Source organism: Lycorma delicatula, chromosome 6 (genome assembly GCF_047948215.1).
Source record: "Lycorma delicatula isolate Av1 chromosome 6, ASM4794821v1, whole genome shotgun sequence".
NCBI classification, from domain to species: domain Eukaryota; kingdom Metazoa; phylum Arthropoda; class Insecta; order Hemiptera; family Fulgoridae; genus Lycorma; species Lycorma delicatula.
The window spans coordinates 162483646-162497621 of NC_134460.1; the positions used below are offsets into that span (position 1 = coordinate 162483646).

At 32.3% G+C, this 13976-nt stretch overlaps 1 protein-coding gene across 2 annotated transcripts in view; it reads left to right on the top strand.

Annotated features, from left to right (window-relative positions):
• The window catches only part of LOC142326441 (uncharacterized), a 373983-nt gene that overhangs the window by 46257 nt on the left and 313750 nt on the right, over positions 1-13976 (top strand). The gene's annotated exons all lie outside the window — the stretch shown is intronic.

Consider the following 13976-nt stretch of genomic DNA (forward strand, 5'->3'; position numbering starts at 1 on the left):
CGGTCATCTCATAAGGACACCGGAAACACAACTGTCAAGAAATATCGTTGAAAAGCTCTGGTTCCAAAAGCTAGAAATAGGATGGATCAAAGAAATTAGAGAAGATATGAAACAATCGGGAATTTCCTTAACCGACCTACAAAATAAAACTGGAAAAATTACAAAGCTTAAAGATAAAAACATTAGATTTACACAAAAGACAGACAAACGACAAAATACAACGAAGAGGGTGTTTACAGATGAAGAAAAGAAAGCAAGATCTGAACGGATGAAGAAATACTGGGCGGCTCGGAAGAGTAAAATAACACGCTTTTCTCAGAAAAGATCTAACTAAAATTGACTTAAGTGGTCCCATGTTGGCCGTAAAAGCATAATAATAATAAAATAGAAGAAGAAAGTCTGTCTCGTAAATATCTCAACACCGGCACCACTTAACGGGTATAGTTTTTTGCAAAAATCTTTCTTTTCACGTAACTTATATTCTGAATATGAACCAAACGGGTCGATAAATACAATTTTTCTAAATATCTCAACCACAGCGCCACCTAGCGGCTCCAATTTTCGCAAAAATATTTCTTATCGCTTACCTAATATGTATTCTGAATATGAGCCGAATCGGACCGCAATACAATTTTTTGAAATAGCTCGACTCCAGCGTTACCTAGCTTGTCCAAACTAATTCATAAATCGTGCGCACAACTCACCAAAGTTTCATCGCTATCGGATGAATAGGATCGCATATGGGACAAACAAACATTCATTTATACATAGATAAAATGGCTAAAGCAATTTATAATATAATGTTTCATTGTAAATTAAACAGTTTATAAATATAAAATATCTTTACTCCGTTGAAGAATGTTTTGAAGAAGATATCGGGTTAAAAATAAATTAAGAAAAATATTATAGTTTCGATCGACGGTTTACGTATAGATCACGTACAATGAATTTTTCAGAGCAGTAGTAAATTTTTCAAAATTAGTTTTTTTCAAAGTTAGTTATTTTTCAAAGTTTAGTAGTAATCAGCCTAAGAAGATTTTAAATAATTTTTCAAATATCATGATGATATTACAGTGAATTTTATCTTTTTACATCCGATTATACAATATATATATATAAATATAATGCGATAATTTTGATTATTATAATATATCTGTGAAGTGGGTGGCTAGACCACAGATAAATTCCTTTTTGTTCCTATTAACCGATAATTTTAGTGGTTTTAGATTTAGAATTATGTTAAAACAGTTCAACCTTTGAACGTTTTTGCTCACCCTATGTTTCGTATTAAGTCGCTAGGGGACGTTTACAAACAAAAAAGAATTAAAATATATTATCCCCGAGAGGGAACTTAAAAAAACGATTTAAAATGGCGATGAAGGATTATAGAATATTAAAAAAGTAGAATAAGAATAGGCCAATAAACATTCTTGACGGAGAAAACCGAGGGAGCTGGATGTGCCTCATTCAGTTTTATTGCTTTAGTGAAATTGAAACGGCAAAGGTCGGTTATCCGTGTTCCTTCACGCAAATATAATGCAAACAACAGCTGTTTTAGAAATCATCTATTTCCCTGTAGATCCTTGTTTATTCATATATAATTTTGAATAACCGAATTATACTCGTAAATGATAAAAATGATATGCTAAGATTATCAGAAAAATCACAGTTAAGATATTAATTTAAGGTTTTATAGAAAAATTAAGTGTAAAAATTATTATTATTATTATTTTTGAAATAATAATATATTTTAACAGCAAAATTTTAAACCCGACATTATTCGCTTTTACCTTCTCCAGGAAGATTACTCGGGAAACCGTCTGAAGACTGGACTCAATCGGGGTTTTTCACGAGGCAACAAAAGAAACTCGATTTTACTAGTATCGAATTCGAGTACTGAAATTACTTGGAGAAACCGAATTTAATAGACGACCTAAATGCCGTAAACGGTTCAAATCTTTCGTTCCAGGTTGTGTGAGTTTTTCGGATAATTTTTTTTTTTATTCAGGAAAAATGCGGTTCATCTTTCTAAATACATTGATGACGAAAAGCAGTAGACTCTGCGGCTCTAAGAATCATTACTTTTATCACGAAAGACCGTTTCATTTTCCAAAATATTGAAACCGATACGCGATTTCGCAACGAGGATCGGTCGGACGTTTTTATTCATACAAAACATTAGCTTCAGAACGTCATTCAAAATTATTATAAATTTTGCAATCATAAATAAATGTAATTTCTTTTACTCGTGGGTTACGTGATTATTAACATTCTGTAGTATAAGATTCTAGATAAATCCGTATAATAAAGATTACTTTTGGTCGATAGAGAGTAACAAAACGGAGCGAACAGATGTATCAAATCTGAATTACCGAGGTGATCGCGAGAACATTTGTTACAAGTATTACGGCATAAAATAGTGAGTACGTGTGCATCTGGTGTTCAATACCACGCGCGTTATTCTTTTGTTGACCGCATCTGCCTTTTTTGGGCAAACGGGTTTTTAAATTCATCCTATAATATTATATTTCTTTGTGTTTACACCCTTCTTTCATAACAGATATACCCTAGAGATGCGGCGAATGCACCCGGCACCCCCTCTGGTTATAAGGGATCGTACGCTGATGATGTTATTGTCGGCGTATAGATTTCGAGTGTTCGGTTCTCATAACCCCCTAAAATATAATGTAATAAAAGGACTTAAATCCTTTTAACAGTAGACCTAATTTAATATGCGCGATTGCATTTAAAAGTTAATCTTTGTTAAATATCAGATCAGATGGAACAAATAAGGCTCTTCATCAGACGATTGTTCTTCTCTTTTAGTCCTCGCTTAAAAGATTTTTTCTTGTACGTAGAAATTACAAAAATTAAATTCAAGATACCTGTAACTTTCAAAAAATATAATATTCATCGGTTTCAAATAATGACAAAGACAAACCCTTGACCGGTGTATTTATGTCGTACAGTTCCGAAGATAAAATGGTTTTACAAATTGAATAAGAGCTCGTAAACGGCTAAAGGTACAAATATAAAATGTAACGGTTTAGAAGTTAATAGAATGAGCGTCCTTCTTAAAAAAAATCGTGAGCGAAATCTGTTCAGAGTTAGCAAGCGACCAAAATCAAGCTATAAGATAATGAAACTCAAAAATGGAGTTCCAGAGTTCAAGTCCTAGTAAAGGCAGTTACTTTTTTTACACGGATTTGAGTACTAAATCGTGGATACCGGTGTTCTTTGCCGATCGGGTTTCAATTAACCACACTTAGGAATGGTCGAACTGAGACTGTACCGGACTACACTTCATTTACACTTTCATATCATTCTCTGAAGTAATACCTGAACGGTAATTCCCGGAGGCTAAACAGGAAAAAGAAAGGAAAAGGTTTTCAATTTGTCCTGTATTTATATTTTTATTTTTTTCGCTTGTATGATTAAGTCTTATTTTTCACCGTATTGTCCGATTTCTATGGTATTCTTTTTATATGTAAAGAAAATTCTACTAATGGTCCATTCCGCATAAATTTAATACAGGAATTGTTTTTAAAAGAAAATTTACATCTTGTACTACATTAAAGGTTCGAAATTATTTTTATTGTTATCGCTGTTCGTTATTCTATTTTTATTTAATAATATACGAAATATAATAAAATGAAGTATCTGATTATTAATTTTCGGATTCTACAAAATCCAAATTAACTAAAGATCTTCTGTGAAAAAATTATGATTTCCTCTTCATTTTTTTCTATCCGTCGTTTAATGTTTTTTTTGAAAGAAAAAGCCGTGAATGAATCGCAACATTCCCGGCTACACCGGCCAAGTTACGCGATTCACTTTTAAGCTCTGTTTGTATCATTTCTCTCCTTACGATTTGCGATGTTACATCAATCTGAGAAGCACAATGTAACAATTTAATCCATATTTAGTTAGAGAGGTTGTTAGCATCCGGCCAGCAAATTATCTTTTGAACCGGTAAGGTAAAAATTTCCAGTTCTTTTCAATAACTATCGATAGAATTATCTTTTCTTCGAAAAGGGTCACAACATAATTATTGTAAAATATATCTTAGAAATCGTAATACCCCTAGATATATATAGGGTGTCCTTTAACGGTGAAGCCAAACTCTAGGAACTGATTCTACTTTACATACTGAAGAAAAAATGTCCAGTGAACATAAGTTTGAAAACGCATATTTTTCTGTCTGTCCGCTATTTTGTGTTTTTAAGAAAAAAAATTATTCATCAAGATCGGTTGGGAATAACGCAATAAAATTTTGTACTTTATTTTAAACTAACATTTTTTAATAGGAAAAAAATAACGACGATACTCTTCGTCGTTGACAAATTTTAAAATGGCGGTCGTTTCAATTTTTCAATCTCAAATATCTTAGGAATTATTAAATTTATCAAATTATGTTGAATTATAAAAATTATGAAGCATTTTTTGTGAACAAAACGACCTTAGTTTTAAAAATCCGACGACAAACAGTTATTGCAAAAAGTAGGCCTAAACGACTTAGCAGCCATCTTGTTTTTTTACTGTTGCGACTCACTTGATAAGTAAATAAAATTTTCTGATACACATCGTCAGAAACCCACAATAATAAAAAAAAACAAAATGGCTGCCATATCGGTTTAGGTCTACTTTTTGCAATAACTGTGTTGTTTGTCGTCGAATTTTTACCAATAAGGTGTCGTTTTGTTCACAAAAAAATGCTTCATAATTTTTGTAAAACAACATAATTTGATAAATTTAATAATTCCTAAGATATTTGAGATTGAAAGATCGAAACGACCGCCATTTTGAAATTTGTCAACGAAGACTATCGTTGTTTTTTTTCCTATTAAAAAATGTTAGTTTAAAATGAAATACAAAATTTTATTGCGTTATCTCCAACCGTTCTTGAAAAATAATATTTTTCTTAAAATACACAAAATGGCGGACAGAATAAAAATATGCGTTTTTGGACTTATGTTCACTGGACATCTTTTCTTCAGTATGTAAAGTAGAATCAATTCCTAGAGTTTGGCCTCACCTTTAAAAGACGCTCTGTATATACGCTGTGGACTCATCGGTTCTAAGTGTGTACTACAGTTCTGACAGGCACAGAGCTTCGAAGAAAGCAAAAAACCCGTTCTCGGGAAACATTCGGAAATATCAAGTAAAAACGGTAAATCAACTGGAGTCAGGTGTGGCAAAATTAGATGATTTTGTCAAAGTGGAGAATTCTAAGGTTCAAATCTTATTAAAGGCAGTTACTTGTATACGGATTTGAATACTAGATCGTAGATACCGGTGTCCTTTGGCGGTTGGGTTTCAATTAGCCGTACATCTCAGGAACGGTCGACCCGAGAATGTACAAGACTATACTTCGTTTGCAATCATACATATCATCCTCTGAAATATTATCTGAAAGATAATTACTGGAAGCTAAACAGGAAAAAGAAAGTAAAGGTATCTGATGCGGATTAAGGTAGAGAGAGTGTTTTAAACGAGAGTAGGAGTGAAATATATAAAGAGTCCGTTTTAAGACATGTACAGGACGTTATACGCTAGTGCAATACTAGTATTCATCGCATTAACTACTCGACTGTATTTTTATTCTATCTAGAAATGAAAATCGACGGCACAGCCACCACACACGAGCAGAAAATAGATTCATCTGTTGTATTTCTCTCGTTATATATTTTTGTTCGGACGGTGTACTTTAACAACTTCTAATAAAAGATTTACTACCGCATATATACATAAAACTAATTTGTTTTACTTACGTAACGGTAATAATAATATAATTTACAGTTATATAAATTAATTTTTTTTGAGTGAGGGCCGACCTTAATCCTAATTAAATTTTATCATCTACTGTAATACAAAGCCGTGAAATTATTTTTTTTTCACGTAAGCGATAAAATCGGACGATGATTTTTGAATCGACCGAACAAACCTTGACACTAAGAAATTAAATCTTCACTATGAAACCAAGATATTTTTCAATAAAGATATTTTCAATAGTTCCATGTATATCTTTATATATATATTTCTTCTGTTCGTGTGTATGAAACTGAACTCCTCCTAAACGGCTGGACTGTTTTGATGAAATTTTGTGTGTGATTAAGTTGATTCGAGAATGGTTTAGATTCAGAATTTCATCCGATAGAAAATTTTTTTTTTTTTTTAATTAATTTATTTATTTATGTGTTGTTGTTGAACTTGGGATGGTTAAGGTTCACAATTGGATCCGGTAGGTAGCGCTGCGTATTTTAGATTTTTTAAAATTTTTGTCATATCAGTCAGAACCGGTAGTTGGTGCTGCGATCGGATTCTAGAAATTTTTTTCATTTTGTTGCTTTTTCGCATATCAATTACTTGCGTGGAAGCTTAATGTTTTATTACATTAAAATTCGTATTTTTAACGGTTTACTGTGTTTAGAGAATAGTTTGAATTAAATCCGATAGGTAGTGCTGTTGTGACAATTGGATTTATTTACATTCTGACTTTTATAAAGTGAAAGGTTAAATTTTATGAAGTTCCGTAATTTTTTGTAAGTTTCTTAATATTCAGTATTAATTGTAATGATTTTGCAGCCACAACCCTTTTCGTTAAAAAATTATTTTCCACCGAATACTGTGAATACTGAAAGCGGTGTGAATTTTATCCGATAGGTAGTGTTGTTGTTTTGCCATTTGGATTTATTTACATTCTGTGAAGTTCCTAATGTTCAGTTTTATTTAAGGTTTTATGAAACTTTCAATTGTGTTCATTTATTCTGTATGTATACTCAAATCTAGAAATAGCTAAGGATTGCCGAGGTGCTAGAATTGCGCGCTTATTGAGACTATTATATTATTATTTATTGAAATAACGTTTTAAATTAAAATTAAAAAATATACATTGTGCAAATTTGTAAGATACAGTATTGAAGTGAGTATTTTACATGATTTTTCATGAATTTTAATGATGTATACACGTGCATTCAATAACAATCAACTTAACCTACAAATTTAAATTGTCAGTTCTCATTTGATTCTTTGCAACTTATGAAGTATTGAACGGCTCTTTGAAAATAAAAATGTCAGTTTGTAAAATAAATATAGTTTAAAGTATATTTAAAAAATTGAAGTTATAATTTTTGTAGCCGATTAATTTTATAAAAAATTTTCTAAAATGGTTATTAATTTACAATTATCTAAAATTTGGTGAAATAGATGTTTAAAATAAAGAATGATAAAAATTTCTAAAAAATTTTTAACTACGTTGCTTTTTTACAGTGCTTTAATTTTTTGATTAATTGATTAATCAAGCTATCACATGGTTATGAAACTTCAAAATTATTAAATTAAAAAAAAATGCAGGAGGTACTTTTTTAAAATGATCTTAAATGAAAATTAGAAGTAACGTGGATGAAAATTTATTAATTACACTATTTATTAATTTTACGACGTTTCGATTTTTAATTCAATTTTCGTCAGACATTTCAATATTTAGTGAAAATAAATATTAACGTAGTACGGTTAATCAATAAATAAATATTAACATAATTAATCAATAAACCCTTTACAATAATACAACAATCCCAAACTGATAATAGTCATATTAATGAAATTTCGTCCAAATTCCTGCTAATTTTAACTTAAATAAGCTACTTATATTTATGTGTTGTGCATTTATTACAGAACAATGCCACGTCAGGGCAACGTCTATCGGGTCCTCTAGTAATATATATATAAAGTTTGTCTGTTTGTTTGTCGTATCATCACGTGAAAACCGACCGACCGATCGCTTTCATATTTGCAGAATACATTCCTGTTATCCCAGGGAATGTTTTAAGCCGTAGAATGAGGTCCTAGCTCCCTTGAAGGTTAAAATATTAAAAATATTCATTATTTTTTCACCGCAAAGGAGGGTGAAGTTGTGAATTAAAGATATTCATTAAGGAAATAAAGATTTAATCGTTTTACATCATCGCTATATTTCTGCCACCGTGGTAAAGAAATAAGTTATGAATTTTTCGTCGTTAAAGATATGTGGATTTTAGTTACCGTAGTGACTAATATTCTGTTATTTTGTAATTTAGTTTCTTTGTTAGGTTTCTGTAAGCCCAAATAATTGTTATTTATTTATCAGTATTATTATGACAACCATGAGGATAACGAACAGTGCGGGGGTTCAGGGAGCGAAGCTTTCTGGGTAGACGAGAACGGTGACTGTAGCGAATTCTGCGAGTATTCAGGGCGCCGGTCCTTCTGGCATCACGGAAATGGCTAGATTAGCGAGCTCTGCGGCCTTGGGGGGTGCCCTGTGGCCCCGGAAGGCCCCGAGGAGTCTCTGAGTCGGTTCCGGGATTCACTTGGGCCCCGAGGGTTGGTGTTCTGGTTAGACGGACCGGCTAGTTTCTTATTAAAACAGGAATAAGACAAATGAAATCGATTACAACTCTGAGGTCGCCAGAGAAGTAAGTATTATAAAATTGAGAGAACGAAGCCGGGTGGATTTATTTAAGGCGCTTTTGATTATTTAGGAAATATATTTCCCGGGTGGTCCTAAAGGCAACATTTTCACCCTGCTGAGCATCGGTACAGAAGTGGGCGCACATCTATTCCATCTGGATGGTACCTACACGGAGCTAAAGACGACTGATGTGATTCAAGATAGATGTTCGTCCGAGGATGAATAATTAGGAAATTTTGATCGGAGTAGATTAGGACGGATTAACTATCTTTTCCAGGATTATCCTACTACCGCTTCTCGGTTGTAATACGAGGAGGTAACGCTTATTACTCTTGATTAAAGAAAAGAGGGAGTAAAGTAATAAATTAAATTTTATATCGAATATTTTATAGAGCCGTTTGCTAATAGAATTAACGCGTATTTTTTTGTATTTTTCCGTAACGAATAAGATTACTGCCGAATGAGATAGATGAAGAGGAATATAAATTTGTTATTTTATTTTGTTTCTCTTAGTCTTGTTATGGCTGTAATTCATATAAAAAATCCGTCAAAGTTATACAAGAGCCCCACCGGTCGCACGTATAACTTTCTCTTATAATTCTCTAATTATGGACATTATTTTGAATTTATTTAGCGATAGAAATGAAAAAAGGCATACAATTTTAGGCTATTTAATTTTTGCGAGCCCTTAAAAACAGTTTCAGCTACATTTCAACAGTTTGTCAAACCGATCTGAACAACAGAGGTGTCATTTTCTTCACAATAAAAGATTTAACATTTTATTTAATAAAACATAATTCGAAGACAAACTAATATTTTCAAAGGAATATTTTAACGATTAAAAGGTTTAAATGGCCTTCGTTTTGGAATTTTTATAGGTAAAATTTTCAAACTGATTTTTTTTTTAAAGATGTTGTCCGATACATTTACACCGATTAAGATATCTTAATCCGTTTTAATATTTACATTTTTATTGAAAAAAGAAAACTAATTGCTGGATACATGGAAAATAAAAAGGTGAGATAATAGGGCGTCCTCCACATGAACTTTTATTTGTTTATTTTGATATCCTGAATTTGTACCGTAAGTTAGGTCGACACCTCTTGGGACACCACGTTCTCGTCTGATAACAGTTTTTACTTCCTTGTACGAAGTAAAGAAAGTATTGTGATCGCGAAAAATTTCGGTTTTCAGATTTTAACGGAAATATCCATTTTAACCATCCCCGAATCCATTTTGACTAGTTTTGGCGTGACGTATGTACGTACTTATGTACGTATCTCGCATAACTCAAAAACTATTAGTCGTAGGATGTTGAAATTATGGATTTAGGACTGTTGTAACATCTAGTTGTGCACCTCCTCTTTTGGTTGCAATTGACTAAACCAAAAAAGCCCAAAATCCAAAAAAATTGGATTTTGGACGTTTTCTTAACTGCAGTAATAAGCCCTCATTAAGAGTTTTTCGACGATATATCATAAGTGGTACTTATTTTCATCGGTTCCAGAGTTATAGCCACATAAAATTTCAATTAATGAATTTGTATCTTATAAGGGAAGGCACATCGGTTCGAATCAGACTTCATCACTTTTTGATTTTTTTTTTTTTTTTTTTAATATTAGCTCGCGGTTGAAAAAACTTTTTATGTACTTTTAAAAATGTGTATATGTAATTTAATAGGCATTATTACATATGTGTATATGTAACAGATATGGTGAAACATCTGATTATTTAATATTAATTGAAAATTATAATTTAGAATCGTATTATTTTTGGATTTTCTAGTTTAATTTTATTTAACTATTCTGGAATTTCTGTTTAATTTTATCTACATTAAAGTTAACTACAAAGTGCCTGAAAAAATGACCCTCACAAGAACATGTACACTGTGGCACACATGCGTGGTCTTTAATAAATTGTAAAAAATTCTTATCTTTTAGTTCATTATTCCTCTGATATTGTCGGACAATATTCTCTGTTAAGTCGAGGTTTGATCATCATTTCATTTATTTGTTTATTGTTGCCAATCATTTAATCGCTCTATAATTCTTCTGATCTTAATTTGTGTACACGTTTTCTAGTTTTCAAATATTTCTCTCTTTGTATTCATTAACTTCTCTTAATCTTTTATTCTTTGTTTGTTTGCTACAGTTTCTTCCTTTTTATTCATTCTTTGGTTTTGGTTTTAACATTTTCCCCATCTTCATATTCATCTTCTTGTCGTTTTTTTGAGATATATTACTTAATGTTATTTTTCTTCTTCCTGGATGATTGTTTCTTTTTCTTTTTTGATTAGTCACCAAATAATTTAATAATAAAAACTGAATATTTTACACCGTAACGTCAAAATTAACATTTGTAACCGGTATACAGGAGTTCACTAAACGGAATAGTTTAATTATTATTAACTTTTGTTTATACGACACACCAGAAATCTGAAACTTTTGTTAATCAGCTAGTCACAAAACTACAATTAGAACTGATCTAGTAATAAGATAATAAAGGAATGTTTACTCTATCCTAATATTTCATGCAAGATTGTTGAATTAATAATTGTATAAATATTTGATGCTAATAAAAACTAATATTTCAGCAGTTGTGAAACTGTCCACTTTATTAAAGAATTGGAGGATCGTATCTCACTTTAAATGAAATAAATTTAAATGAAGTGCAGCAAAAAATTATGTATATGCAATTTAATAGGCGTACAAAGAAGTCATGTGGTGTCCACATCAGATCTTTTTTCAATGATCCGCTCCTTCTATAGTAGAAAAAAGTGATCTCTTGTGATTAAATTGTATTTGGGGCCGAAATTCATCGAAGACTTTCGGTACGGTACGGTAATAATGTGTTGCCGCTAAGGAGTGTCTAGGAATGGAGTGAAAAATTCAAAAACGGTTGCACAAGTGTTACGCACGACGGAGCCGGATGACCGTTTACCGCCACAAATGAGGAAAACATAGAGCGTGCACGTGAGATGGGAAGAGTAACTATCGATGAAGCGGCACATCGTCTGCAAATTAATCACGGTTCTGCCTACGAAATTGTCCACAACAGACTTGGCTTTCATAAAGTCTGTGCAAGAGGGGTCCCAAAACAACTCACACAGTCGCATAAACGAACGCGTTTGGACATTTGCCAAAAACATTTGGATCGCTACGGTAACGAACGGGACATGTTTTTAGACAGGATCATCACCGGTGACGAAAAACGGATCCATCATTACGAGCCGGAGAGTAAACGGCAGATTATGGAGTGGTAATATCCAAATTTGCCCTGCAAAAAAAAGCTCAAGACCCAACCGTCCGCAGGAAAGCTGACGCTTACGTTTTTTTGGGACTCACAAGGCCCAGTACTGGAACATTATGAGGGAATGGGCGCGACAATAAACAGTGCGCGTACAGTGAGATGCTTACTGCTGAGCTGAAGCCTGCGATTCGAAGCAAACGCCGAGGACTGCTGTGGAAAGGTGTGTTGTTGCACGACAATGCCCGTCCACAAACTGCTGCCCGCACTGCTGAAACGCTCCAGAAACTCAACTTTGAAGTACCGGTTCGTCCTCCGTATAATCCTGATCTTGCCCCTTTTGACTACCACTTGTTTGGTCACTCAAAGAGGCATTAAGGGGGCGTCGCTTTACCTCGGACGAAACGGTGAAAGAAGCGGTGCATTCCTGGCTCGCAGCTCAACCGAAACCCTTATTTTATTAGGGCATCAGGAAGCTTGTTAAATGATGGACCAAGTGCGTTGAAATGCAAGGGGACTATGCTGAAAAATGAAGTAGATGTAAGTTTCCTATTTGTATTGCGATAAAATTTATAACTACATTGCGGATAATAATTGACTTACCCTCGTACGCGAGTCAAAACTTGGTGTGTTTTTGTATAAAATGAAACCTCAACCGAATCTGCAACTTATCTAAATAGATTTTTATAAATCTTTTAATGTGTTAAAGAGCTTTTGAATCACCCGGTATATTAAGTAACAGCAGCGATGTGTAAATAAAATTAATCTTTAATTTAACGAATACACACGCACATATAAGAACGTGATAAAACGTTGCCTGCAACATAATTTTATGATGAAAATACTTAGTACAGTTTCAAAATTAATAATTTTTTATTAGCGGTAAGAATAGCTGATATGATAGTGGTTTATGTGATTAACTGACGGGTAGTATTGATTTTTATTATGAACTAGAACGTTAAAATTTGAATACTTAATTGTCGGACCACCCAGGGACTAATATTTATTTCTTTACCGATTTGGTAAAGACAGCCGTAATGATGCTGAAGTGTATTATTATTGTCGTTAATGTTACTAGTGGTGATAGAATTACGTGGTTTATTATTCGAATATAAACATCTGTTTCACTTTTCGATAGTTACAGCTAATTCATGGGGAATTTTAATAGGAATTTTTGAAAAGTTAATTTCAACGGAAGAGTACTTATTTTCTTCTTTTTGTCTGATAATTAAATAATCACAAAAGTTTGAATCTTTTGTGCGAGAATATGGAATGGAAATTTTTTAGCCTACAAAAAATTCATGGCTGACTTGGATTCGAATCCGGTTTCTGACCTAAGACGTTACCTTTTAATCACGAAGATCTACAAAGAATTAATGTAGATTTTTTTTCATGTTTAGAATGTATAATATATAATGTTATACAGGTGAAAATAAAGAAAAAAATTCATATAAGTATGCATCCGAAACAGCTTTGTTTTCGAGTGGTACGTGCGAAAGATTCCACGCTAATTTCTGCTTTATTGATAAAATAAAGCTGTACTAAAATTTTTGAACTTAAAGGGTAAATATGATGATTTCAGATGGTTTTTCAGCAGAAAAATTTAATAAAACAGGTACATGAACTGTACCCCCCTGCAGTCTATACGTTTTCTACAAATTTTGTTGCAAAATTTGCAGAAAATGTAATTCTGAGAAAATCTGTAATTATCAACTAAGAATAAAGAAAATTTGAAAGATTTGATTTATATTGAACACACTCACACACACACACACACAGACAGAGAGAGAGAGAGAGAGAGATTGCATAATGTTACCGGAGTTACCTGAACTTATTCTACTAGCGAAAATAATGAAAAAATTTCATATAAACACGGATCTGGAAAAACGCTCCGTTAGCGAATTCCTGAGCAGAGTGAAAAAAAACATAAAACCATACTGAAATTCTAGGAACCCAAATTAAGAAGTAAGTTTGATGGTTCTTATGGTTTTTGACCTGATAAATGGAATAAAACAGGTTGCAGAACCATATCTCTTGTATTTTTTATAATCTGACGTAAGAATAGAAAATTGTTGTCTAAAAACACGGTTTTTTTTTACTTTTGTAATGCAAAAAGTTTGTTAAATGATTAATAAATGCGTAAAATTTATTATCAAAACTTGTAGATAATTTAATTCTAAGAAAATTGATATAAAATAGCTAAAAGAAATAGGAGTTAAAAAAATTTTAATTTTTAAAATTAAAAATGAAGTATTAGTATGAACTTATCAGTACTTAAAAG